This window comes from Microcebus murinus, chromosome 7, assembly GCF_040939455.1.
Source record: "Microcebus murinus isolate Inina chromosome 7, M.murinus_Inina_mat1.0, whole genome shotgun sequence".
Classification (NCBI taxonomy): domain Eukaryota; kingdom Metazoa; phylum Chordata; class Mammalia; order Primates; family Cheirogaleidae; genus Microcebus; species Microcebus murinus.
Genome location: NC_134110.1, coordinates 56,545,401 through 56,573,308, shown reverse-complemented (window position 1 = coordinate 56,573,308; position 27,908 = coordinate 56,545,401).

Genomic DNA, 27,908 nt, shown 5'->3' with positions numbered 1-27,908 from the left:
TTACTCTTTCAAATCTCTTTTCTATTTCTTCTTTCTTCTATAGTGCCACATTTATTGGCTTTCCGTCCTACTCAGACCCTCTATTCCTTATTTTGTATGTTTGTTTGTTTATGTATTTATTTATTTTAGAGACAGGGTCTCACTCTCTCATCCAGGCTGGAGTGCAGAGGTGTGATCATAGCTCATTGTGACCTCAAATTACCGGACTCAAGCTCTCCTCCTGCCTCAGCCTCCTGAGCAGCTGAGACTACAGGTACACACCACCAATCCTGGCTAGTTTTTAATTTTTTTAGAGATGGTAGTCTTGCTATGTTGCCCAGGCTGGTTTGCTTTGTGTAATATATTTTAAAAAATTAATAAATTATTTTAGGTTCCCCCCAATCCCATAACTACCTCAAGAAAAATGAAATCAACTTAAATGCGATGAAATCAATATGAAAATGGATAAGCTCTGGCATATACATACAATGGAAATCTATGTAGTGATAAAAATAAATGAATTAGAATTGTAGTTTTTAATGTGAATGACTCTTACAATCATTGGTTAAAAAAACAAAGCAAGAAAAATATATACAGTATGACACCATTCAGAATTGTGTGTCATTTATGGCCATATACATCTGTAGTAAAAGGATGAAGAAATGTATGGGAATGAGAAACACCTAATCCTGGGTAGTGGTTACCTTTGGAGCAGAGACCAGAGAGAAGTGACCATGGAGAGGTCTACAAGGGTCTCCAATTCCACTGTCTTCAGCTGAAGTACTTGAGGGCCAGTCCCAGAGAGGGGAGTCACCTGAGAGCTACCAGTTGCCAGTTCCACTCCTAGCAGCTGGGGGAATGGGCGTTTTCATCTTATAGGGGCCACCTGGATGGTCACCACAGCATCTACTAAAACACAGGTTCTCAAACTTGAGTGTACATTAAAATCACCTGGAGAGCTTTGCAAACTTCCAAAGCCCAGTCTGCACTCCAGACCAATTGAATCATCATTTCTAAGAGCGGGGCCCTGAGGTCAGTACTTCTTAAAACTCCCCAAACGATTCCAATGAGCAGCTACAGCTAAGTTTGAGAAACGTGGCATTGCAGTATGTCTCTCACTAACCCAGGTATTTAAAAATGTCTTACAGTAAGGTTTTATACTTTTCTCCATGAAGCTCTTTTCTTAAATTTATTTCTATCTGGTGTTTTTGTGCCTGTTCTTTAAATAGATGATTTTAAAATTTCATTTTGTTTGTTGCTAGCATGTAGAAACAAGATGTTAAAACCTATCCTTTGTCCATCGATCTTGATTGATTTTCATATGAATTCTTACAAATTATTTATGTTTATTTTGGGGGTATCTACCTATATGAATAATGATTATTTAGTTTTTTCCTTTTTAATCTTTAACTCATGAAATATTATTTTTTCTATCTTAATAGATGGCTTGGACCTTCAGGTCTATGTAGTTAAAAGTAATAAGACCAGGTATTATCCTTCCCTGAATTTAAAGGAAATGCTTTTAGTAGTTCACCATTAAGTGTGATATTTATTGCAAGTTTTATATAGATCCTCTTTATCAGGTTAATGAAATTCTTACCTCATTGATTTTTACAAATGTTCTTGGTATAGATTTTAGTGAATGCTTTTCCTGCTTCTGTGATTCTCTGAGTGTTCTTTAATCTGTTAATGTACTGAAAGACATTTTCTATTGTTAAATTTTTGTATTCATGGAACAGACCTAATATGTATTGTCCATTCTTTTTCAATTCTGTTCATGACTGAGTTTAGCCTAAAGTTTCCTTTATATACTATTTGTATTAAAGATATACTATCCTCAAAAAAAGTTATAGCATGTTTTTTCTCCTTTTCTACAGATGAGTTTGTGAAGTTTGTAACAATTTCTGTCTTCATTATTAGTACAATTCATTTGTAATACACTTTGAAATTCTTTGGATTACCTTGGTAGATTTTCAACTGCTAGTATAATTTCTTTAATGGTTTAAGGGCTTGTTATTTTTTTCAATTTCTTCTTGAGGGACTTATACTAAGTATATATTTGCAGGAAATTATTCATATTTTATTGAACATGTTGGTATAACATTAATATACGCTATTAGTATTTGTCATTTTTATGATTTTTAAAATATTTTCTGGGGAAATTTATGCATTGGTCTCTTCTCATTTGTTAAGAGCTATAGGTATGTTCATATTTAAATACTTGACTCAGAAAATTTAGATATGATTAGTGTGCTTCTGAAAACCAAAGTGACTCTAATGATAGGCATATTAGGCATATTTTGGGAAAATGTGCTTTAAACTCAAGACATTATAATAGAAGCTACCTATTCTGTTTGCGAATAGAATTGCTTTGCTTTCATATACTGCTTAAGATTTTATGGGTTTTTTTTGTTACAATCTATTAAAAATTAAAAAGCATATACAAAACAAAGAAGTAAGTTGAAAATGTACGGCCAGGTAATAAACTAGTTTGTTCATTTATTGGACAGTATTTATTAAACACATACTGTGTGCCAGGCATGATCTTAGGCATACCACATTACTAGGCACTGCCATTCTCCTGGCCTATTATACACAGTGCCCTTGTAAATTTGAGTTGTGCTATTTCTAATAATAGAAATCCTAAGAAAAACAGTGGAGTGTTCATACAGGCCAAGATCAGCAGTAGGACGAAAACACCGTCAAACAGTTGAGAGAAACTAAAACACTGGGCTTCCTCTCTGCCTCCCTTCAACCTAAGTCCTTGTGACAGGAGTGTATTTTGGTATATTTCTCTCCTGGTGCTATTGTTTATGTCAGATTGATATCACCCCGTGAGGGGATCATTTGTTTCATACCATTTAAATTGGCTGGTGGAATCTGAGTAGCATGTGTATTTCTTTAACCGTGTTATTCTTTTATTTAATCACTGTCATTTCTAATAGATTCTGAGAGAGATTCGGTTACATAATGTCCACTCACATAAGACAAAACCTTTGGTTTTTGAGAATTGATAGTCTACCATAATATTGCCAAAATATGAGTCAATAGCCAAATAGATGAGAACCATTATACAATTTTCTATTTTAACTTGTTGCAAATTGCTTTTCCAGTGAGATAATATTTGGTATTTTTATCATCCTTTTGTAGAACATAGGTATTAATCTCTCATTCTCCATTATCAATATAAATAGAATTGTCTGAACTTGCTATGAAGGCAGTTTCTATTTCAGTGCCCATTTAAATTTGCCTTTAATACTCTTTTTAAATCAGATTTCAAAAGAGAGCTTCAGGCATATTAAAATTGAGTGGCTTTCAATCTAACGTCTATGTGAGCACAACTGAGTAATCACAAGTGCTTCCATCAGTAAGTGAAATAGCTCATCAGGGATTTGTTTGAATGTGAGGACTTTGCAAAATTTATAAAAATCTTCAAGGAAGTTTATTCACAAGGAGTGACTATTACAAATATTTGTTGAGTGTCCACTAGATGTTAAACACTATACTAGCTATCAAAAATACAGCTCTGAAAAAGATAATTATTGCCTTTTTGGAATTACATTAGATTGGTGGACGTTGTCAGGGAAATTTCACTGGAGTGAGTGAATTCAGAGGAGGGAGTTATGGTAGATGTAGCACAGGTGCTCATAGAGCAGGGAAAAAGTACACAGAACTCATACCTGGAGATTAAGGGAAGATTTCTTGAAATATTTCCCAACTGAGATTTGAGCAACAGCACTTTGCTAGGTAAACAACTGTCAAGGCTGTGAGCTGGGAGTTGGGAGTACTAAGCAGCAGGAAAAACAAGTAAACAACAAACCTGGAATGGGCTGAGGTTATATGGAATAGGACAAGTTTAGGGAATTCAGTATTCACTAGCTGGATTGAATTTATATTGGATGAAAACTTGGAAGTTCTCATAGCACTCTTATAAATGAAGTGGGGGACAGGGCATTTTTTAAGACAAAGAAAAATGCTGCACAACCAAAATACATCTTCTATACTAACAGCGATTATTTAAAAGTCAATCAATTTCTCTGAGCCTCGATTTTCTCCTCTCTAAAACTGTATGAATTATCTATTTCTATGGATATGTATCAAAGGAGATATTTTAAAAGTATTTTAAGACAAAGTTCTATACAAGTATAAAATGTTGCTCTAATTATTATACTGATGTCACTGAAGTAGGTACTAAATCTGTGAAGAGCTTAATTTGTGAAAATGGAATGATTTTCTTCTAGTTTTTGTAGTTATGGACAAAAACAAAAGAATATCTACCATTTATTGATGTTTTAATACGTAAGTATTATGGTAGGAGGTTTGCGTATTTTTAAAATCTTCACCATAGTGCTTATAAAGTAAATATTCTTACCAAGCATATTGTAAGGTAAAGAGGTTAAGAAGATTAAGTTCCTATGATTAATTAGTGTCAGAGACAGAGGATTTAAATCAGGTCTGAGTGATTCCAAATGTAAGGTGGGGATTTTAAAGAGTTATTCTAACATTGTAAAAATGTGTTAGAATTTTATTGTTCATCTTTATAATTCAAGTATTATGATTGGCTTATTTCTTAGCTGGTATTTAAAAATTTTTTTAAATTAATGTTTTACTATTACATTTCTGTTTGGTGATTTAGTGATTATATTCAAAATCCTATCTTTTAGGAAGATATAAGGATTTCATACTGTGGATTTTTCAGGAGCTGCTCTACTACTTGTTTGGAGAAATCAAAATATTAATTCTGAATTGGAGGCTTGACGTTTGATAACAAACAAGAGATGAGTAAATAATCACAATTTGTCCAAAACAGTATATCAGCCTCCAGGGAGGTTGCTGGAAGAATTCTTAAGAGCGGGTCACCATTTTTGGTCTTTATAGTAGAAAGTACAATTAATGAGCAATTATTAGAATTTCTGACTTCTGACAAAGCTGAACAGAATATACCTTTTCTTTTGTAATCTGTATTAAAAAGGAGATACCTATTTAGATACCTACAGATTACAAAAGAAAAGGTATATTCTGTTCAGCTGGGTCAGAAGTCAGAAATTCTAATAATTGCTCATTAATTGTACTTTCTACTATAAAGACCAAAAATGGTGACCAGCTCTTAAGAATTACCATTCGATCCAGCAATAGCATTGTTAGGCATCTACTCAAAAGTGCATAAGACATTCTATTATAAAGACATCTGCACCCGAATGTTTATGGCAGCACAATTCACTATTGCAAGGACATGGAAACAACCCAATTGCCCGTCAATTCATGAGTGGATAATCAAAATTTGGTATATGCTCACAATGGAATATTACTCAATTCTGAGAAATGACAGTGAGCTAGCACCGTTTATGCTATCCTGGATTAAGCTTAAGCCCATTACCCAAAGTGAGGCAACACAAGATCAGGGAAATGGGCTCCACATGTACTCGCCATCAAATTGGTACTGACTGATTAAAACTATGGTGCTCAAATGATGGTGGTGCTCAAATGATGGTAGTGCTCACCAGGGATTGGGGGAGGGGAGTAGACCCACATCTTAGGGGTGTGGTGAGCATTGTGGAGGGGAAGGGCATACCTTTAACCCTTCTTAGGGAGAGGCAAAGATATAAAATGTAACCAAAATGTCAAAAAAAACCCCAACTTTTATTAGGTGGTGAGTAGGTGGGAGGGGGAGGAGGGAGGAGGGAGGAGGGCATGGGTGTATACCTACATAATGAGTGCGATGTGATGCAATGCGTACCACCTTGATGACCACGCTTGAAGCTCTGACACGGCAGGAGGTGTGGGGGGGTTGGGGGGAAGAGTGACAAGGGCAATATATGTAACTTAATATTTGTACCTCTATAATATGATGAAATGAAAAGAAAAAGAGATACCTGAGCCAATCTGAGCCAATCTGAGCAAGTGTGATTAATTTGGTAGAATTGTGTTCTAATTATGACTATTAGAGTATTTTTACCATCTTTCTAAGGGAAAGATTTTCAATCACACAGCAAATACCTTAAAACAAGTTTTTCTACTTTTATGCTCTTAATATAATGATGTATTATAGACCCTAAATTGCATCCAAAGAGATGAGTGGGCCAGCTTGGGTGATATTTCTCATTACTGAGATATTATATAACCCTTTCAGGTATTTCTGATAACACACAAGACAGATTCTACTCTTCATGAAGTAACGTGTGATAATCCTCATCTTAATGTTGTTGGTGTCTACCTCTTGACTTCCAGAACGAGGTGTCTGTGCAGTCCTCTTTTTTGGCCTGATTATGGGCCTTTGCTCTGTAAATCTTGTGTGTATATGTAATGATACCTTTTCAAAGAGTAACGTTTAATCCATTATGAGAATTAATACAAACTTATGGCTCTACATAGCAGTCTAGGAATCATGAATTCATATATCTGGCACAGCAACTCCATGTGAACAACACATTATCACATCATTCACTCCAGAGACAATTTAGATTTCTTTGAACCTGTCTTCTTGTGAGTAAGCTATCTCTCTCATGTACTCCCCCCCCAAAAAATGTCTCAGGTATATATGGCTTTGTTGTTGAAAATACTGTCCAAGATGGCACCTTGTGAAATTCAAAGGCAATGTTATATGAGTTCTGTTTTGTAGATAATAGAACTAAAGTTTTGAGGGATGAGAAAGCTTATACACTGTCACGTGGCAGATTGGTAAGGAACTCGGGGCTCCTGGCTCCTAGTCCAGAGTATTTTTTGGGTGCTCCCTTGCATATTGCTTTCATCTATATCATATAATTTTGTTCTTGGTTCTTAAAATACTATGGCACACAAGCAGGAACAGATTTCATCCCCCCCTGTTTACAGATGAGAACATTGAGCCTTAGAGGAGTTTTTGCCCAAGGCTATACAGTGAGAAGCATTTTGCCTCCAAGTCCAAGATTCCATTACAGTTTGCTGGCTTTCCAACCTTAAAAAGTCTTCTGTGGGCCATTAATAAATTCTACAATCTCTTGTTTTTTTTTAATTCCCTTTATATTTTTCTTGATTTCTTATATTTATGATATTTTAAAATACATATTTTGTTTTAAAAGCAATACTTTATGTGGAGGTCCAGCCTGAACTCTCTAGGGACTCTAATCTGATGTTTTTGAAGTCCTAACAACTGCAGCAAATAGCCTTTTTGATGGAGAGCTACATCTGTTCTGTTGCCAACATAATGAACATTTCTTAAGTGATATATGTGAAACAACTTTTAAAAATGTAGGAATTCTAGCCGGGAGTCCCAGCTACTTGGAAGGCTAAGGCAGGCTGATTGCTTGAGCCCAGGAGTTTGATGCTGCAGTGAGCTATCATCATGCCACTGCTCTCCAACCTGGGCAGCAGAGCAAGACACCATCTCTAAAAAATAAATCAATACATAATAAAGTGGAAATTCTTTTCATCCTTTTAAGACAAAATTTTTAAGAAAACATGTTTTTTCATTTTAAATTTTTTATTATGGGTACATAACAGTTGTATATATTTATAGGACATATGTGTTTTGATATAGGCATACAATGTGTATTAATCGAATCAAAGTAATCAGGATATCCATCACTCAAGCAGTTACCATTTCTTCATGTTAGGAACATTCCAATTCCACTTTTTAGTTATTTTAAAGTATAACTTATTGATGGCTATAGTTGCTTTGTTGTGCTATCAAATATTATTTATTATATCTACCTAATTATACTTTTGTGCCCATTAATCATTCCCACTTTATTCCCTCCTCTTCGCTACCCTTCCCAGCTTCTGGTAACCGTCATTCTATCCTCTGTCTCCATGACAGCAGTTATTTTAATGTTTAGCTCCCACATGTGAATGAGAACATGTAAGATTTGTCTTTCTGTGCTTAGCTTATTTCAGTTAATATAATGTTCTCCAGTTCCATTCATATTGTTGCAAGTGACAAGATTTCATTCTTTTTATGGCTTAATAATATTCCATTGGGTATATGTACCACAATTTCTTTATCCATTCATTCATTGATGGGCATGTAGGTTGATTCCAAATCTTGGCTATTATGAATAGTGCTGCAATAAAAATGGGAGTATAGATATCTTTTTGATATACTGATTTCTTTTCTTTTGGATATATACCCAGCTGTGGGATTGCTGGGTTATATGGTAGTTCTGTTTTCAGTTTTTTGGGGAACCTCCATTGTGGTCAAAGAAAATACTTGATATGATAAGAACCAATCCTTATTGAGAAGGCTTTCCAGATATTCAAAGGGAATTGAGTATTGTGATCTAAGTCTTTGGTAACTGCAGCCCTATCAGCACTGGAGGCACACCAAGCCCAGTAATGCTGTGTCTCTTACAGACTACTTGAGTAAGATACGCTAAAATCACCCAGATTAGCAGGCAAAGTCTCTCACTCTTGTCCCTTACAGTGCTGGGTTGCTGGAGCTGGTGGAGGATTAATGTGGGTAATCCCTCATGGCCACCAGAGCTGGCACTATGACAGATCACACCTGAAGTTAGCCCAGTCTCACCCAAAGCCTGTGGCAACTGCTGCCTGGCTATCTTTGATATTTATGCAAAGCTTTAGGGCTCTTTAGTCAGCAGGTGGTGGATCCTGCCAGGACTGAGTGCTTTCCTTCAGGACAGTAGATTCCCTTCTGGCTCAGGGTGACTCTAGCAATGCTGTCTAGAACCTAACCCTGGCATTAGGGGCTTCAGGAGTCTGTTTAGTACTTTACTTTATTGTGGTCTAGCTGGTACCCAAGTTATAAGACAAAGGCCTTTGTACTCTTCTCTTTCCTTTCCCCAGGTGGAAGAAGTCTCTCTTCAAACTGTACTGCCTGGAGTTGGGTGAGGGGTCACACAGGTACTGCTGTGTCTCACTGGGTCATGTGAACCCCTAGTCCGCTAGCACTGAGCCAGCACAGCTACAGGACTTGCCCAAGGACTATAGTCTTTGTGGCTTGACTGCCTTATGAATTTATTCTGGAACTTAGCCCACTTTACATCAGCCAGTGGTGGGGCTAGCCAGAACTCAGGTTTCTACCACTGGGGTAGAATTCTACCACTGGGGTAGAGGATTCCACTCTGGCCAAGCTGGTCTAAATGCTCCCTCCATGGGCACCAGCAGAATTCTGCCATGTGTTGGGTTCCCCAGTGGCAGGGCAGCCCTGAGTTCCAATGCAAAGTCCCGCAATCATTGTGGTCTCCCACCCCCAGGAACACAGATTGTCTCTCCACTGGGCATGCTGTCATGATCCTGCTGGGGTGGGGGAGGGGTGGTGTAGGCAAGACTGGTCTTTCCGGGCCTCTTCACTGCCTCTTCCCTTGATATGTTAAAAGCAGGTACTGCAATCACTCACCTGCTTTTTAGTTCTCCCGAAGGTGGTATCAGGCATGGATGGTTGTTGAATTTGGTGTTTTGCAGGAGAACAATTGCTGGAGGTTGCTATTTGGCCATGTTGTTCTGCCCACTCAGGCCAAAAAAAAAAAAAAAAATGTAATGGGCTAACTGTACATTATGAAGCAGTTTAATAATTATTACTAGGAAATAGAGTGAAACATTTTCCAAATAAGATGACATCATCTAGTGATTCAATAAGTTTTCATATGTAGTGTCCACAATTTAATAAAGATATCAGTCATACCTTTATAAACCAACCAAAAATCAGACAATAGAAAATAACCTTACATGAGAATGAGATATTGGAGGTATCAGATACAGTTTTTAAAATAACAGTGATTAATATATTAAACTAATTTCAATAACTAAAAATAAGTACTCAGAGTTGAATTTTTTAACAAATTTGACAAACAGAAGATAGGATTAGTGAAATGAAATATAGTTCCACAGAAAAGATGAAGATGGAAGCATGGGGCATTAATTGCCTGGCATGTCTTGCATGGGACTTGAGCAATAGTGCTGAGGCAGAGACTAGATTTGTGAATACCAAGAGTTGTGAATGGGATGGTAAGTCTGCTATAGGACTCTTCTTCATTATGTTTTAGGTATGTCTAATTTTAAGCAACATGAAACTATTTTTCCTGAACTGTTCTTATTATCAATACTTCTGACACCAAATATGCAGGATTTTTTTTTCCCTAGACCAATAAATTCTCCAACTCTGTGGACACCAACTTGGTGTCTTATGATTGAGTTCAATTGTGACACTATCTACAGTTAACAGACATCCCACAGAGTTAAAGGCTCAATCCTACAGGACTTCTACTACAGATGGCAATTGCAAGTCCTAGGTATGTTGGTTTAGCCCAGCCTTTGCCCCTTTGGCAGCCACCACTCTGATCCCTACTTGTTTACCCCAGACTCTCTCTTCTCTGGGCTTGGCTCCAGGATGTTTGTGTTGAAGCCTTCAAGGACTCCTGCTTTGTGTTCTGCTTGACCCAGACTCTGTACCCTGGAAGTCCTGAAATCAGCAACCTTTTTTGGCATGTCTGTTTTCTCTTTGGGCGAGGGGAATATGACTCCAAAAAATGTCTGCTACCTTTGGTGACACCAGTGGTATTTCCAAGGAGGTGTAGTGTTTGGTTCTAGTTAGGAATAACGTGGTTGCTCATACCATTTAGATACTAGTGATCCTGGAAGTAAAAACAAGTCATTGGCTTCCTGGCACTGTGGTGTAAACATGGAAATCCCAGAGGGCAGCTATATGTTTGCATACAAGGGAGTAAGAGAGCTATATTTGGAGGCTTATATTTTGAGACGGAAGTGTTGGCAATGACTATATTACTTGTATGTGTGCCCGACTAATGAGAAGCAGCAGCCAAAAATTTGACATTGCAAAAATAAAAAGCATAGTCAAATGTGTGTGTTTGCTCTATGGAAAGAAAAGGATGAGAATTTCCATGTTAAGAATATTCTAATTATTAGAATAATTATTCATTATCTTTAAATGTGAACTATTTTCCATTATTTTTTTTCTAGAAAGCATTTAAAAACTGGGTAATATATGCATGATATAGATGAGAATTCATCTTCTGTCTCTATGTGTATAACTTTAGAGGAGTTAATGTCACACTGTCTAACCTATGTAGATAACATGTGAAAAGCTTCTGAGAATTATAGAATTTAGAATTCTAAAGGATCATTTCCACTTATCCCCTGCAGGGAACTAAGTTCAAGTAAGGGGAAGGAATGCCTTATTTAAATCTAAAGAACTTGTGAGTGACACAGTTTTTTATTTTAGACCAGTGCTTTTTTTTTTTTTTATTGTAACCTGCTGCCAACCCAGGGACAAGCTGAATAGAAGACAAGGGTCTTTGATTAAACAAAACAAACAAACAAAACCTAAAGCTGTAATTGACTTGATGTAGGCCTTCAACAAAAGTACTATTAATAATTTGTGAAGAGATGTGAGCAATAACAAATCTTTCTTGAATTATTACTGATTGAAACATCATGGTGTGCGTTGATTAAAACAGTGTGTGCAAGGAAAGGAAAACTGGTAGCTTCATTCTTCCTAATGAGGCAGAATTTGGAAATCATCTAAAAACATGTTTGATTTTTATGGTGCCCATTTCTATCCTTTAATGCTATGGAATAGTTGATGAAGAAAAACTTATAGGGAATAAGATTTTTTCAAGAACAATTATTATAGCAAGTACTTTATAGTGCTCATAGTATGCCAAGCAGGGCTCTAACTGGTTTAATAATTTTAACCCATGTAATTCTTATAACAACCCAATTAGGTAGGTGCTATTAATATTATAATCAATGTTATAAAGATGAAGAGACAGAAGCACAAGGAGATAAACCAATTTGCTTTGGGTCAAACAATTAATATGAATGATGTGTCTCAATATTAGTTTATAAAATGAATTGTTTTACAGATCCTTATATTTTTAGAAATGAATAGCATAGTCAAGAGGACTTTACAAATCAAAGCATTTTTTCATCTCAATTCATTATATGGTTTCTGAAGCCCACTTTTTCAAGTTTGAATCTGAGATCTTAAAGAGATACTCAAATTTATTCATCATTCTGCTGATCTTTATTTCAATTATAATATTTTCAGTTCTATGTATTTTTATTTCATAGTGTTTTACTCTATGCTTCTGCATTTGTTGATACTCTTCAACAAGGTACCATTTTAATATAGAAATCATTGATGTTTATCTAGAAAGACAAGGCTGGGAAACTATAGAAAGAATAAGGTGCTCTAAAGAAAAGTGCCAGTGGCAATATTTTGCAAAATCATTATATTAATACAAATAGAGTATTTCTGTCATGAATTATACTATTATTAGGAACACAGCATCCTGTGCTAGATTCATGTGATTGTCACCTTAAGTGAGGTGCCCAAGTAGTGATGGCAGTTATAGAATGAAGAATGGCTTCAGAAAATCTAAATTTAAAAAACAACTATACAATTGTAGATGACAATAGAAAAGAGTTTTGAAGGCAAGAGATGTAGAGATTGTTGGATAGAATGAAAGAGTATGGGCTGGCTTATTCAGAGTTCTGTTGCAGATAAATACGAATATTTTTCTAACATGTATGACTAAACAAATTATAGTTCATAAACTGTAGAGTCTCTACAGCAATGACCAGCATTTTTAATCTTTATTTTTGTATTTGGTTCAGAAAGGCCACGTGGAATATTATACATAAAGAACCTGACATTGCCTAACTGGCTACAGAAACTTAGTGTAAAGGAGTAACTTGGAAGAGTTTATCAACTTGGACTGGATATGTCCTTAAATCATAAGAATGAAATGTAACTCTCCATAGAATGCAGAGTGAAAGATATCCTGTATTTGTGTTGTGTTTGTAGGGATATTGACAAGGACATTGCTAAGGATAATATCTCACATTTCCCTTTTTATGTTGACCCACAGAAGAAATGTCTGACATGTTTCCACGACATGAAAAGTTGTCCTCCTTCGAGTAATTGCCTTTTAAAATTCCTTGGACATTATATGTCTGATAAGTGGTTTTGTTTCTCTCTTTGCTTTGGATGTTAGGAAATCTCAAAGCTGAATCTGAAAATCACTTTAGTAACCATGTAATCTCCTGTTGAATTCAATTTTACGTACCGAATTCATCTAATAGGCTCGCCTTTATTCTCCTTTGCACTCATTTCTGGATTTGCTTTTGGCCCTGTTGTGTTATCTATATTTCTGTAAGCAACTCCAAATCATTTTGAAACCAGGTAGAGTATAATTACCTAAATAAATATTCTATTTTTTCTTATCAAAACTTAACAAGTATCATACACAGTGATAAAGAATTTTTAACTGTGCCAAAATGGCATACCAGAAAAATCACATACCGTTATCTTCTGAATATGGACTCCAAAGTATGAAGAAGAGCAAAACTAGAAAAATCTTAATGTTAGTTCCATAATAGAAAGGGAGAAAAATATCTGATAAACAATTCATATGTTAAAGAAATGCTACATGTATATGTTATTGAAAGGAATTAAAGCATTCAAGTCACTTAGAGTTCGAAATTTAAAGAATGGCTTTATGTATATATGAAAAAATTTTATAAATACCTTTAAGATGTATGAGCTTTGTAATCTATTTTGCTTAAAGTAAACCAGTTATAAATTATCCCATTTGTTTTTCCATATTAGCCAGTGGGAATATTCAAGGAAACAAATTAAATTTGTTATACAGTCACTTTGGCTAATTCAATGGTCAGATTTTTGAAACCAAATTTCAATAGCATAAATAACAGTGGTGGAATTTTGATTAGAAGCCAGGCGCTTTGACTGCTGATCTCATTCTTTTAACCAGTGTCTTAAACAGTTTGTCTTTGTTAGAGTGGTTGAAGATAATGTGCAGTAACAAATGGCCCCCTAGATTTAGGGGCTTTTAAGCATAACAGTTGATTTTTCATTCACATTTACATGTTCAGCATAGGCTGACTGGGGCTCTGCCGTCTGTTGCCGTCATTCTTGGACCTGGGCTGGTGGAGAAACTCCTATCAGGGATGTCGCTGGCTCATAATAGAGGGAAGATAGACGCATGGTGATTCATGTGCTGAATCGAAAGCTTCTGTTGAGAAGTGACCTCTGTTACCTTCTGTTCATATTGCATTGTCCAAAGCAAGACCTGTGGCTAAACCTGTTTTCAACAGAGTGGGGATGTATAATCCTCCCACAGAGGAGCAGTGAATATTTTGATAATTATATATCATATTGCTACAAGCAAATGGTCTTACCTCTTGTGTTTTTTGTTTTGCCTGATTGGGCCTGGTACAATGTTAGACTATCTGACTTTTCACACAGTACTACGTTGTCTGGGCTTGACCCTAGTACAGGAAGGTGCAATTTCTCTCTCTCTCTCTCTGTCTCCTACGATGCCAACTCTTTGAGGGGCTAAAACCTGAAACAAAAGCCTTTAAGTATGGCCTATTCTTATACTCTTTTCTAAATATTTTTATGAAGGATAAATAGAAAAAATTACATATATGTGACCTTGGAAGAGATTTGAGGTATAGTAAACATTTACCTCTTAGAATTGTTTTGAGGATTAAATGAGATGATTTGTAGGTAGTCTTTAACAGAGTGTCTGGCATATAGTAAGTGATCAATAACTATTATCTATTATTAGTAGTAATATTGCAAACATAATGTCTTTTGCTATCTTTACAGCTTACCTGATAGTTGAACAGTTATGTAAAGAAATGATTTACTAAAAAAGAAACTTAAAACTACCTTTACTAAATGAATCCTTATTTTATTGATACAATAGCTTATATACACAGCATAATCAGAAAGGATAATATATGTGATAGACATTATATATTTAGTCCACTAAAAAGGCAAGATAGGTGTGTCAAATTATTTGAAGCCCCTTTGCAATAAATCTCTACCCTCTAATCCACTTTTACCCTACAAAATGTCATGGTTAATTTGTTGGTGTGTATAGACAACTGCTTTAAATTCATCAATTGAACATTGATTCCAACCCTGGCTTCTTATTAACTGTGAATCATCTCTCTCAACATTATTCTGTAGGCTTAGCAGACTTTATTGGTCAACATCAAGAAGTTCACTTAAATGTTAATAATTTCAGATGGGATTGAACTCTCTTGAATTACATTTTTTATTAAAGCACACATGGTTTTAAAATTGAAGGGCCAAAATATTCCATAAAAATATGTTTTAAATTTAATAAACTCAAGACCGTTAGCAATCATTTGAATCACAATGAAATCAACATGTGTGGCAAAGATTTGTCTACTCTGGTAACCAGCAATGCATTTTTGTACCAATTTTGACTTTAAATTTTATAGAACTACAACAAAAGAGAACTTCAGCTCAGTTTTTGAAATCATGGACAAAACTTTGCAGGAAAATAAATGAGTGATATCATTCAATACCATACATACAGTTGAATTGACTTTTCTCCAAAGTCATTATATATTATCATCTTAGTACTTGCCTCTTGCATTTTCTTCACCTTATCCTATAAAGAAATATTTTCCCTGCAGTAGAAATCCAATTATTTCCTTCCTTGTAATTGACATTTTCTGTTTGCATGAGGCCAAAGCAGGGAAAATAAGATATAAATGGAGAGTGCTGAAAAAGAAATATTTGCAGAGCAAAATTATATGAAAACTCTTTCCTTGTATGTAAGGAATACAGGTATGAATACATGTTCTAGAATAGACTTATTTTACTGGAGGAAAACCTTATCATGGAAGCACTATGGCAATTAATGTTGTGAAAAATGGATAATTCCTTCCCATTGATTTATAACTACAGAGATATTTGATTTTTACTTCCAATCAATTTTTAATGATGCGACCACATTTTCCAACTTTGAAATTATTAATCTTGTATGTGTACATAAGAGTTGGGAGGTATGCTTCATAGAACCTTGAGATTAGTGAGTGCATTTGTAAAGTAAAATATACTGATTTAATGGTAGTAATAACCCTCAGTTGATCTCTTTGACAGGTTGGTCTTTTAATGTTTTGTCATAAGCTATGTTTCATGAAAGTGGATGTATAATGAAGAATCTGTTTATAATATAAACAACTACCCTATAATTTATCTCCTTTGGAGTTGTGGACCAATTATAAGTTAAGGATCAGGAAGTGAAGGGTGGACCAGTACTTCTCTGGGATTGGAAATAAGCTGAGTCTGAAAAATGTTGCCAAAATGGCATGAGTGCCGATGTTGGTGGGGCACAGGGCTCTAGAGAGGCCCCACCCGTCTTGTGTAAGGAAAGGCTTTCACCTTTTCATGCCCTGGTTCCCATGGCGACTGGTATATTATTGGTTTTTGGCATAATAGCGGCATTGTAGCATATCATGTTAAATTACAGCTAGGAACTTAGCTGCGAATGCTTTTGCTTCCTGATTTATGAGAGATAGCATGATTGAGAGAAAAGAATTTGTAAGTAGCAATTAGAGAAATAGAGGTAAAGAAGGACACTGAGATTTATTTTTTTCAGTGCAGTGCAGTTAATGGAGCATGTAAATGGAAAGGATTTTCTGTTCTTTGGCTAGCTGGTACGTCCCCAATTTAATCAAATGGGACTGAAGTGTGCCTTTTACTTTCTACACAGTCCGACAAAGGCAATTTAGAATGGAACTTTTCAATGTGTGTAAGCTGCTGCCGCCAGGATTTATGTCCTTATGGAGGAAATACAATTGCAGATGTCTTCTCCAGCTGATTGATAGGCAATAAGAAAGTGAAACAAGAGCTCAATCTCCAAGAAACAAGAAAAAGTTGGGTTTGTTAAATGAGGTAGAAAGATATCTGCTATCCTCTTGTGATTTTTGTGTCTAATTTAGTGCCTATGCAGATTTGAACTGTGGCACCTGAAACCAGATACATATTACCAATGTGACATGCTTCATTTGAGTCGTAACATTTTCACTGACCTGCATATCCCATCATACTCCAGAGCCAACTTAAAAAATCTGACTGATTCTGATTTGAATTATCCACATTTGTAAGTCACTGATGTTGGAACTGGAAAGAAAAGGGATTTTGTTAGGCTGGGGGCTATAGTACCTATTGTATTAATACTTCATAGGATTTAGATTCATATCCTTGTTTTTATACTAAAATTATTCATTTTTTCCCAATCTAAAATCTATCTACTGAAAATTAAAGGCAAATACTGTAAAAGGGCACACTATTTTACAGTTTATTATGCAACAGATTCCTTCTTTCCTCCCTCCCTCTATTCTTAAAAATATTTATTGCATCCTTACCCAACAAAGATGTTGCTATCTTCAGAGAGGGAGAGAGAGAGAGTGAATATGCAATTCTGTGAGCATGGGGAAAAGTATGGAAGGATGCAGACTAGTGTTTGACGTTGACTATGTAGAAAGGGTTGGAGCAGCTTGTACAGGATCAGGTGAAGGTGAGGCTGAGGGAAGAAAAATAAAGATTCAATAACATCAGACTTTGAGCCAATGCATTAGTAAAAATCCCCACCCCCACCACCTCTACCAGCTCCCTCCTAAGGACTCAGGATATAGTCCCTGGCATTTGGTTGGGGTGTCTGTTGGGGCCTAGAAAATTTTCAAAATGCCCTAAATGAGAAACTATTAAGGAATGTTAAGTCAATTTTCCAGAGTCCTGGCATCACAGAGCCCCAAAGGTCAATCATGAAGAGAAGAGCAGTGTGCTCTGAACACCCTGGATCTATACTTCATCTTTGTACTGACATTTCCTACCTGCAGATACGTTTTGAAGAGACATACATATACATAAAGATTTTTCTGTTGTTCCCCTGACCCCAGATAATTACTTTGAATATTCTGCAAGCGTCTGGAGTCACTTTCATTTGGGTGATTAAAAGACAATTTCGTGTATAAAATCTTGGTAATTTAGAATTTTTCTATATTTTGAGGTCCAAGAAGTGTAACCATGACTTACATAAATATCAAAGAACAGACAAACTCTCTAACCATAAGCTTTTGATAACCACAAGCCTTATGACACATCTCTTCTAGGAAGTTATATTCATTCACTTAAATAAAAAAGTTTGTCAGAAATTAAAGTTAAAAGAATTATCGTGGATGGAAAGCAAATTAACTTTGTGACATGTTTAGTTAAATTTCTCAGAGTTGAGGTTAATTTTCTTTTTCTATAGCTGTAGGAGGTAGCCAACCGGAAAGCCCCCTGCTTAAAAGAGAATCCACAATAAGAATGATTTCATTTGCAAAGTGCTGGATTGATTATAAGGTTAATGTTGGTGAGCACATTTATAACATACGTGGGTAACTCTAATTTCTGATAACAAACTTTTTTATTTAAGTGAATGAATATAACTTCCTATAAGAGATGTTTCATAAGGCTTGTGGTTATCAAAAGCTTATGGTTAAAATGACATTCCTTTGTGATTAAACCAAAAGGTTAGTTAAGAGGTTGACTATTAAGGAGAGGCACTTTGATCATGCTAATAAGAAACAGAGCTTGTACAGATTTTAATTTACATAAGACAATTGCTCCTTCTGGCTAATTTCTGTATCATAGGCTCCCTTGCTCTCTGTGATCCTTTAGGCTCTACCAGGAGAGGCTGAGGCAGGAGCTTGAAGGCTGGGAGGAGGATGAGTTTGGGCATTTGTCCCCCCAGCTGCCTACCTGTCCTCTTGCCACACAGGTTGGCTGCTTTTTGTCTCTGGAAGTCAGGGACTTCAGTCTGGCAGCCTCTTCACGTAGAACTCTCTGTGGGCTCCAATTACTCACATTTTCCTGTGTGCCTTTTGGACTAGTTGTGGTAATGGCTCCCACATTAGTGCTAGGCTGCTGTACTCTGCTCTGAGCTATCCATAGTGATCTCTTATTGAACTCTGTGCAATACCTAGTTTGTGCCAAATGTTTACTGTGAGGCCCTTCACTGATACTCATGCTCTAAACTTCTGCATTGTATTCAGAAGTACAATTTCAACACAGGGCTTTTTCAGTTATGTTAACAAGATAGTTCTCAATGGTTCTCATTAGATACAATTACACTTTCCATTTTCACAATCAAGGCCAGCCAAAAAAAATTAAAGTTTACTAATCCAGATTTTCAGAGTTATTGTCCTGTTTTGTACATTGATAATTGGGGGCCATCCATTTATACTGTGGATACTATATATGTTTTATTACTGTGTATGTTCTCTTTAGATTGTGGAATTTAACATGTTAACATTTTCTGGCAGTGATCTGTCTTTAACAGAACTTTGAGCAGGTCCAAGTGACAATGATTTATCATTTTATCCTTGTTCATGAGACTGTCAGTCTTGTTGGAGCCTCTTGGGTACTTAAGAGAATATATGTATATGAATAGCTCTGGAGGAGAGGCTTGTCCAAACTTGAGTGCTATGGGTGGTGGAGGAGAGTGACTCCCTTCATCCATTTATTTATTCAATTAAGAATTCGTGAACATGTGCGGGTTTGAGTCCATAGGTATTGAACTAGACTTTCTTTTCTGCTCCAGACCCTTCAGTCTAGCTGATGACAGCAAGTTATTTCTCAAACTGAGAAAATTCTAAAGGGCTTGATAGAAGATAAGCAGCCACTATTAGTGAACAAATGGACAGCTCAACATGCACATTGATGAAGAGGTTTTGCAAATCTTAACCCTCAAGCTTGGCTTGTGTATGGGAAAATGGCTGCCAGTACAACACTGAACTGCAGTTGGGATGCAGCCTCCTCCTGACATAAAACAGATGTTGGAATTTTCTCAATATGATTTTGACCACCTGATCAGTGTTGTACTCTTGAATGCTGGCATCTTGTTCCAGAGGCCCAGCCTAGAGATGGGAGAGGTAAAGAAGGAAAGGGAAGTGTCCCAGCCAGAGACCCAGCTCTGTTTAGAGACATCCTTTGAGAATTGTGATATAATAAACAGGAGAAATTTGGAACCCCACATCAATTTCCCCCAGATAGAAAAGAAATAAGGGCTATTTGGGAAGACAGTGTGGCAGTTTCTTAATTTACGTAGTCTTACTATATGATCCAGCAGTTGCACTCCTTGCTATTTACAGAAATGAGTTGAAAACTTATATCCACACAAAAACCTGCACATGGATGTTTATAGCACCTTTATTCATAATTGTCAAACTTGGAAGCAACCAAGATGTACATCAGTAGCTGATTGGATAAATAAACCACAGTACATCCAGACAATGGAATATTATTTAGCACTAAAAAGAAAGGAGCTATAGGCCATGAAAAGAAGTGGAGGAACATTAAATGCATGTTACTAAGTGAAAGAAGCCAATCGGAAAAGGCTGCCTACCGTAGTTGGAGTATAACTCCAACTACGTGACAGTCTGGAAAAGGCAAAACTCTGGAGACATTAAAAAAATCAGTGGTTGGCACTGTTAATGAGAATGAATAGGTAGATTCTTCCAGAGGATTTTTAGGGCAGCAAAACTGTTCTGTGTGATATTATAATGGTGGGTACATCTCATATGTTCATCTAAACCCATAGAATGTACAACATTAAGAGTGAACTCTAATGTAAACTGTGGACTTTGGATAGTAATGATATGTTAATATAGGTTCATTGACTATAACAAATGGACCACCCTGGTGGGAATATTGATAGTGAGAAAGGATGTGCATGGGGAGGAGGGGAGAACAGGGAGTATATGGGAACTCTCTACTTTCTGCTTAACTTTCCTGTGAACCTAAACTGCTCTAAAAAATAAACTGTTTTTTTTTTTTTTTAAAGAAATGAGACCCAAATTTAAACCTGAATTGAGTAAGCAAGGCAAAGTATTTCTTGGAGTCTCTGGTCATGCATAAGGAATATTTAAACAGCCTCTAGCTAAGCACTATAAGCCTTCCACACTGTTATGTCACATTAATAGATCAGAGTGCCAGAACTGTAGGAGAAAAGGTCACTGAGTAGTCATGGGACAAAACCTTGTCTTCAACTCATTCTCCTGAAGCATCCCAAGCCTGTGAAAATTTAAGCTGGTAGGGACAGACTTAATAAACATCCTCAGTTCATTAACAGGTTTCCCTATTATTAGTGCCATTGGCCTATTATAATTTCTAAAAACACTGCCTAAATAACTGCCATGAAGCACTTGGGATGTTCTGTTTCTAAAGACAGAGGATCTACTATGCACTGGGTCTTTCTAGGAGAGCAAGAGAATAACATAGAATTTGTATTCACACCAAAGAATAAATGAAATATTGTGTGCTGTGACTGCACATCTTTGGAACACTGAGCCTTTTGGGCAACATTTTCTGAAGCCTTTAATCTTTCAGTAGCTGCCAGTTGGCCAAGAAAGAAAACAGCAGGAGGGCGCATTTCTGTATATTACTGCTCATAACAGTTTTGGATATTTTCCCCAGAGAAACTGATAATCCTTTGGCAGATAGTAGATAATCAATCATCATTCCATGCTTGCAGAGAAGAAAGATAGTTTTTGGATTTCACAGATTGGGGAAATGTGATCACCAATGGAGAGGAGACTGGCCTAGGACATGGGCCTAAGAAAAGAAACAGTGACTTTGTTTCATGGTCAAATAGAACAGGTTAGACTACTGGAGACTCTCAGTGCTGCTGGCTGCTAATGAAGCTTCCAAAAAATATTGGTTTGTTTGCCTTGCCATCTCACCTCAGGAGTGGATAAGTAAATATCAGAGCGTACATTTGGGGCAAGAGTGCTACGTTTTTCGTGTTGAGCATTCATTTGTCTCTCCTGTTGGCAATTCAGCCCATGCATTTATTCCATTAATGGTTGGAGGAAAAGTCCTGATTATCTTCCAATTTACATGATGTATGTCAGTGGATGGGAGCAGTGGTGGTGATAAATTCTTCTCTGCTTAGGCTGTGCATGTATTTAAGGGTTCTTGAAATCTGAGAATGGCCATGCTATAAGTAGATATGCCTCTTTCTCTAGCTCCTGCTCAGAACGGGTTCTAATTTAAACCAACAAACAACCTAATCCAAGCTGCATAATTCTGAAGAAAGAGATAATGGCAAATTCTATTTCTAATTTCAGTTCTTTGTGATGGTTTTCCTCAGTTTTATGAATTTAAATTTGCTTTAGATTAAAACACACACACACACACACACATATACCTTTATAACACAAAGACAGGTAAATCCATATACATGCATACTACAGAACATTTTGTTCTGGTGTTTTATGTGGCTGCTGTTAGAATGTTATGAGAAATGTGCAGGAATGTCAGCATCCTACTGGGAGGAGACTGCTGGGGTAATTTTTCCTGTGGAGTCTGTTTCCTTATTGCAAAGTGACCTGGAGACAGAGTGGGACAGGCTCTTGACCTAGTGTCCTTTGTCTCCTGTCTTAGGGTCTGGTTGGGTTTAGGCCATCTATTGTGGAGAATGGTTGAGCTGAGCCCTCTGCTAAATTGTTTTGGACTTAAAAGTGTCCCAAAGATTAAATTGTATGAATGGCAATAGCAGCAAGAGCCAGAGACACTGAAAAGTAGTATAGTGTAGGGACTGAGAATGGCTTGGGAGTTTGGAAGCCCGTGATTAGAATCCCAACTTTGAACTTTAGTTGTTGCATCATCTTGAGTAAGCTTTAATTCTTCTCATATGTAAAATGATTTCAGTAAGGAATAAATGTAGATAAAACACTTAGCATAGTTCCTGCCCTATAATGAACAATCTATAATGCAATGATAATAATGATAATTAGCACTGGAAGTAGATTAACTTTCTTTTTAAAATCAGAACCCTGTAATCATTTACAGAGTTAGAGGATTTGAATATCTGAGATTAGAGTCCAGGCATCTGCATTTTAGAAAGTTCCATAGATGATTGTGTAGGGTCTGGGGTTGGGACATTCTCTGACCTCTCTCAGCTTGGTTCCTGAATATCTGACTTGGATAACTTTAGTATATACTCCATGCAGCTAATCTTGACTCAGTCCTTCCCTGTTACTGTACAATCCCTGCCTCATTGCCATAACCATTTCTCTGCCCCACCCCAGAACACTACACTTCAGGGAGTAGTAAGAGGGCTGCTAGGAAGATGGTATTTGAAAGAGAATGCTGGTTTGACTGTAGTAGAGAAGATCATCTGTGTAGAGATGTAGCCTATGAGAAATTAAACTAGGAATGGTAGAACCATATAATGCATGATGAAGTTGCATAGGCAAAATTGGAAACAAAACTATTCTTATTCGTCTATACTTGTTGCTGAAATAATTTTATCTAAACTCCCTATGTTTGGTGTGTCAGGTCTGCAAGAGGGTAATAAACTAAAATCCTCAGCTTGGAATTTGCTGTGCTAATAACGCTGTTCATTGTTTAAGGAAAAGTAGCTATTCAAAATCATGTTCAGCTGTGGGCAGTACCAGGTTCATAGAGGTAGCGGGACTGGGATTGAGCACAGGAGGGTGGTGCATAGTCACTCATATAAGCACCCAAGAGGGGGATCAAACCCTTAGAGCCAGTGAACATTGGGAAAGAATGAAGACACTTTCAGAGACTGAGGAGTGTGCTCAAGGAATTGGAACCCTTGATGGGATTTCTGGAACTTGTAATCAGAAGTCCAAGGATATGAATCTGAGTAAATTTCTATGACGTAGTCTCAGAAGGATGGGCAAAAGTGCCCAGAATTAAATAAGCAAATATCAAACAATAGTGAACGTGTTGCAAACCAGGAGAATGCCCAGGGATGCCACATTTTCATATTAGGTAATAACGTAATGCTATAAGCCCCTCAAGATAAGGCTTAAGTACTTCTGGTTTCAAGGAATCTTCTATCAAGGAGATAAGTAGGTATAATTGTGGGGAAGCTGGGAAAAACCAGAGCCAAAGGCAAAGTGGAGAGGGTTGTCACCACCAGATCATTTCCAACTGTGAATTTCCCTAAATGCAATTTGCAAAGTATTATTGCATGTGAGCACCACCACCAGCTAGCCTTTATTAAGCACTTACTATGAGCCAGGACCTGGGCCAAGAATTTTACACGTATCATCTCATTATTCTTTCTAGAAGCCCTATAGACAGGTTTCTTTTATCATCTGCATTTGGCTATTGAGAAAACTATGTATCAGAGAAGTTAATGTGTCCAGCTCACAGAGATGTAAGTAGAGGAAATAGAATTCAAACCCAGATGTGTTAACTATTCTTTATCTCCCTATTTAGCTATTTGTTGATTGGTGCTAAATCACAATAGTTCTTCCTGAAGTAGTTTTCTTTCTTTTTTTTTTTTTGTTTTTCATTGTAATTCCAGCCTCCCCAGAAGGAAAATGAAAAAAACATAAGAAAATATATGTATATGTGTATATATAAAAAACCACTATATATATCTCTATATAGTTATCATCTCTCTTGCTATCTTCCTTCACTTCCATTTCTATCTATCTGTCTAGTTTATATATAGTGCTAAAGTAGCATTGATTATTAAATTATACAAATACTGAGCTCCTATTGTACCTTAAACATTTAGTAAGATATTCTCCCTGAGCTCAAGGAATCTATAGTCCAGTTGGGTCAATAAGACAAATGCTATAACAACATAATGAAGGTCACAGATATCACATACTATACATACAGGCAAAAAACAACAACAAAGAAACTCTAGCATTCAAAAGAGAGGAAGGCCCCTTTGATATTGGGGATGATGTCATGGGCAAGGGAGCAATACAGCTCAGCTTTCATAATATTTTGTTAAAAATCAGTTAATCCAAGTTTGAGTCATTATGTCTATAGCAATAGTATCTACCTCAATGCTTAAGACATAGCAGGAATCAATAACTGTTTTGCATTAAAAGGATGAGCCAATGAGTGATATATATTGATCATTTAGCTCATCTACTTTTAGCAACAGATTTATGGCTGCACACAGATCATTTTCTTTGTGTATCTGTTATATACTATTTTAAAACTAATGAAATTTAATCAAACCTTTGAATCATATTTTCTAATATTTGTGGTTACTTTAAAGGGCTCTCAAAACAAAGTTGGAAGTTGAAACAAGCAAACAAAAATATATTTTGACCTGGAAAAGAAATTCAAAGTGTTTTGAATTAGACTCATTTAATTGTGCATGTCTATATTTTTCCACAAGAAGAAGCTTGCAAAATCTTGTAGGCCATTTGTTTTTATCCCATTGAAAGACAGTCAGTATTTAAAAAAAAATCTTTAGGAAATCAAATGTGATTCTCTACTAATTTACAAATAGCTTAAATCTTCTAATCTTTCTCTCTCAAGGTAGTCACAGTGATTATCTAGTTAGTGCCATCTAACCAATTACCCTAAAACTTAGTAGCTTAAAACAAACACTTATTAGCTCACTATTTTTGTGGGTTAGGAATCTGAAAGCAGCTTAGTGAGGAAGTTCTAGCTCAAGGTCTCTCATGACATTGCAGTCAAGGTGTCAGCCAGGGCTGCAGTTGTCTGGAAGTCATCTGGGTCCAAGAGAATGTGGCTGCAGATAGGAAGTTTCCATTTATCACTGGTTGTTGCTTGGAGACCTCAGTTTCTCTCCCCATGAACCTCTCCACTAGGCCAGCTCATGACATGGTAGCTTGTTTCCTCTGGAACTGAGTGATTGAGAAAGAAAACTAAATGGATGCTTCCTTTCTTGTGATCTTATCTCTGAAATTTTTGTTTCACTTTATTCTATTTATTAGAAATAAGTCTGTAAGTACAGCCCTGCTCAAGGAGAAGGGAATGAAAGGAGAAAAATTGAGAAATTTGTGGACATATTTTTAAAACTACCACATTTGCATATTTATATTTATCTCTGTATATTGTCATTTTGCTGTAGGAGAAACAAATTTGAAAAGAATGAAGTACATTTTATATATTTTTATATATTCATAATACAAGTGGATTGGCATTAATAACACTAGATTATTTTGAAAGATATTTTAAGAAAAAGACCTCTGTCACCCTCATTGTTAACTATATGAATACTTATAATGCTAAATAAGGAATAGCTTTGCTTCATCTGAACAACTAACGTGTTTTTACTTTTGGGCCCTGTGAATCTTTAATATGATCAGGTTTCCTTCTGCTACCTATAAGAAGATTCAAAGTCAAATTTTTCACTGAAGTTTAGCAAAATTAAAAACCTTTACATGTACTTTGAGAGCTAATCTCTCATACCTGACTACCTCTTACTTTCCCTTATTTTCTTACCATAATTTGCCCAAATTTTGAACTTTTTTTTTTTTGTAAATTTATATTACCATTTAGCATGTAGTTTTGAAATATCCTTTTATCCATTTTGGAACAAGATGGGTCATATATAAGTGTGTTGGACTTTATCATTCTAAAATAACTATCATTTATTGAGTGATTATTATATTCAATCATTTTATGGAAGTTATTTAATGTTCACAAAGATCCATTGATGCAGAAAGCATATCACCACTTACAGATGATGCAGAGAGGTTAAAGAATAGCTAGTAATGGGCAGGAACAGGATTAAAACCCACTGGTTACTACAAAACTTTTCCTACAACTTGGACTGTACATGACTAAATGACTAAGATGCATTTCCCCTCCACCTCTGCTCCTTCCCAATACAATGTCAGTCTGATACTGCTGATCAATCCTGCTCAACTAAGGAGAATTTAAGTTACTATCTCTGGGTCACATGCTTGAATTAAAGTCTTCCTTTTTGTAGCATGAGTTTATGTTCCCATCTATTTTCTGTTTTGTACATCCCTTCTCCCCATCCCTCCCAAATAAAACAACAAAAAAAGGATAGCATTAGCAGAACACAGAATAAGATTTATATGTTTAGAAGGAACAAATAGCTTTGTGACCTTAGGATACTTTGACAAATATCTTTGAAGGCTCGGTTTGATTCAATAAAAATTTTCTTCACATTTATGTAGCTGAATTTTGAGACCGAAATTAATATTTCATTTGATATTCAGTGCTTCTGCCAAAATGAAATTATGGCTGCCTTCCTGTTTTTAAGTCAAATCTATACAAATCACTGAGCCATGTAAAATTTCTACCTGCTTTAATAAACTGATGACCTAAAATCAGAAAGGAGGGAGGGGTGATATATACTTTATTTGATCTCTTGGCTGATGAAGGCAGAGAATCAATTTTATGAGATTCACATTCATATTTTCAATCTATTTTTTTACTTGGAGAATTTTTTTCACTCTCAAATTTTCCACATGAGTAGCTTTGGGAGTGGTCTATTCAATCCATTCTATGACAGCTTGACAGAGAGGGAAGCCTTTGATAGGCATAGACTCTCAGCTGCACACGGTCTGTAATATTTATCCATTAACTTGGCCCAGGGAGAACTCAATTTATTCAGCATCAGGACATGAGTACCGGTTGATTGTGACTCCTGCTTCATTTGCTTCATGTAGATGCTATTTTACTTTAGACTTGGGATGTAAGTATAAACTTGAAACTAGGATACAAATAGCTTATATTTTTTATAGCAAATACTGTCTCCTTTTTTCTTGATGTCTATAGTAACTGAATATTTTTATAAGGTAGATTTTTGTAGAATGCTAATGAGTATGTTAGAATTGAATTAGGACAATAGAAAATGAGTCTTAGGAAATAATGTAGTTAAAAGAATTTCTACAAAATAAGGCAATGCTCTTTGTTCAGATCTCTAAGATTATAAAACAAGTTCTCTTTTTTGAAAATGGCTAGAAAACTTTGAACAATTCTTAGTGAAGATTCAGCGAAGGCATTGGCAGGAGTATTGGTTTTTCTACATCTTTTCTGACTCCAATCCTTTGTTTAAATTTGTAATTTTTTCTGAAGTATTGAGGGATAAAAAAAGATTTCATCTTATATACCAAATATCTGAAGCAAAATTAGGATCTGCAGTTAAATAATTCAAATGCTTCTTTAAATTTCTCTTGTCACCTAAACTAACAATGGAAAACAAACAAAAAAAACCCATAACTATATATTGGGAATGGTATAGAGTTCCTGAAATACAACAAACATACAGTGTCAAGGATTTTAGGACATTCATTTATTCATTAATTCAACAATTATTTACTGACTACTATTCATCAGACAGTGTTTTAAGTACCAAGGA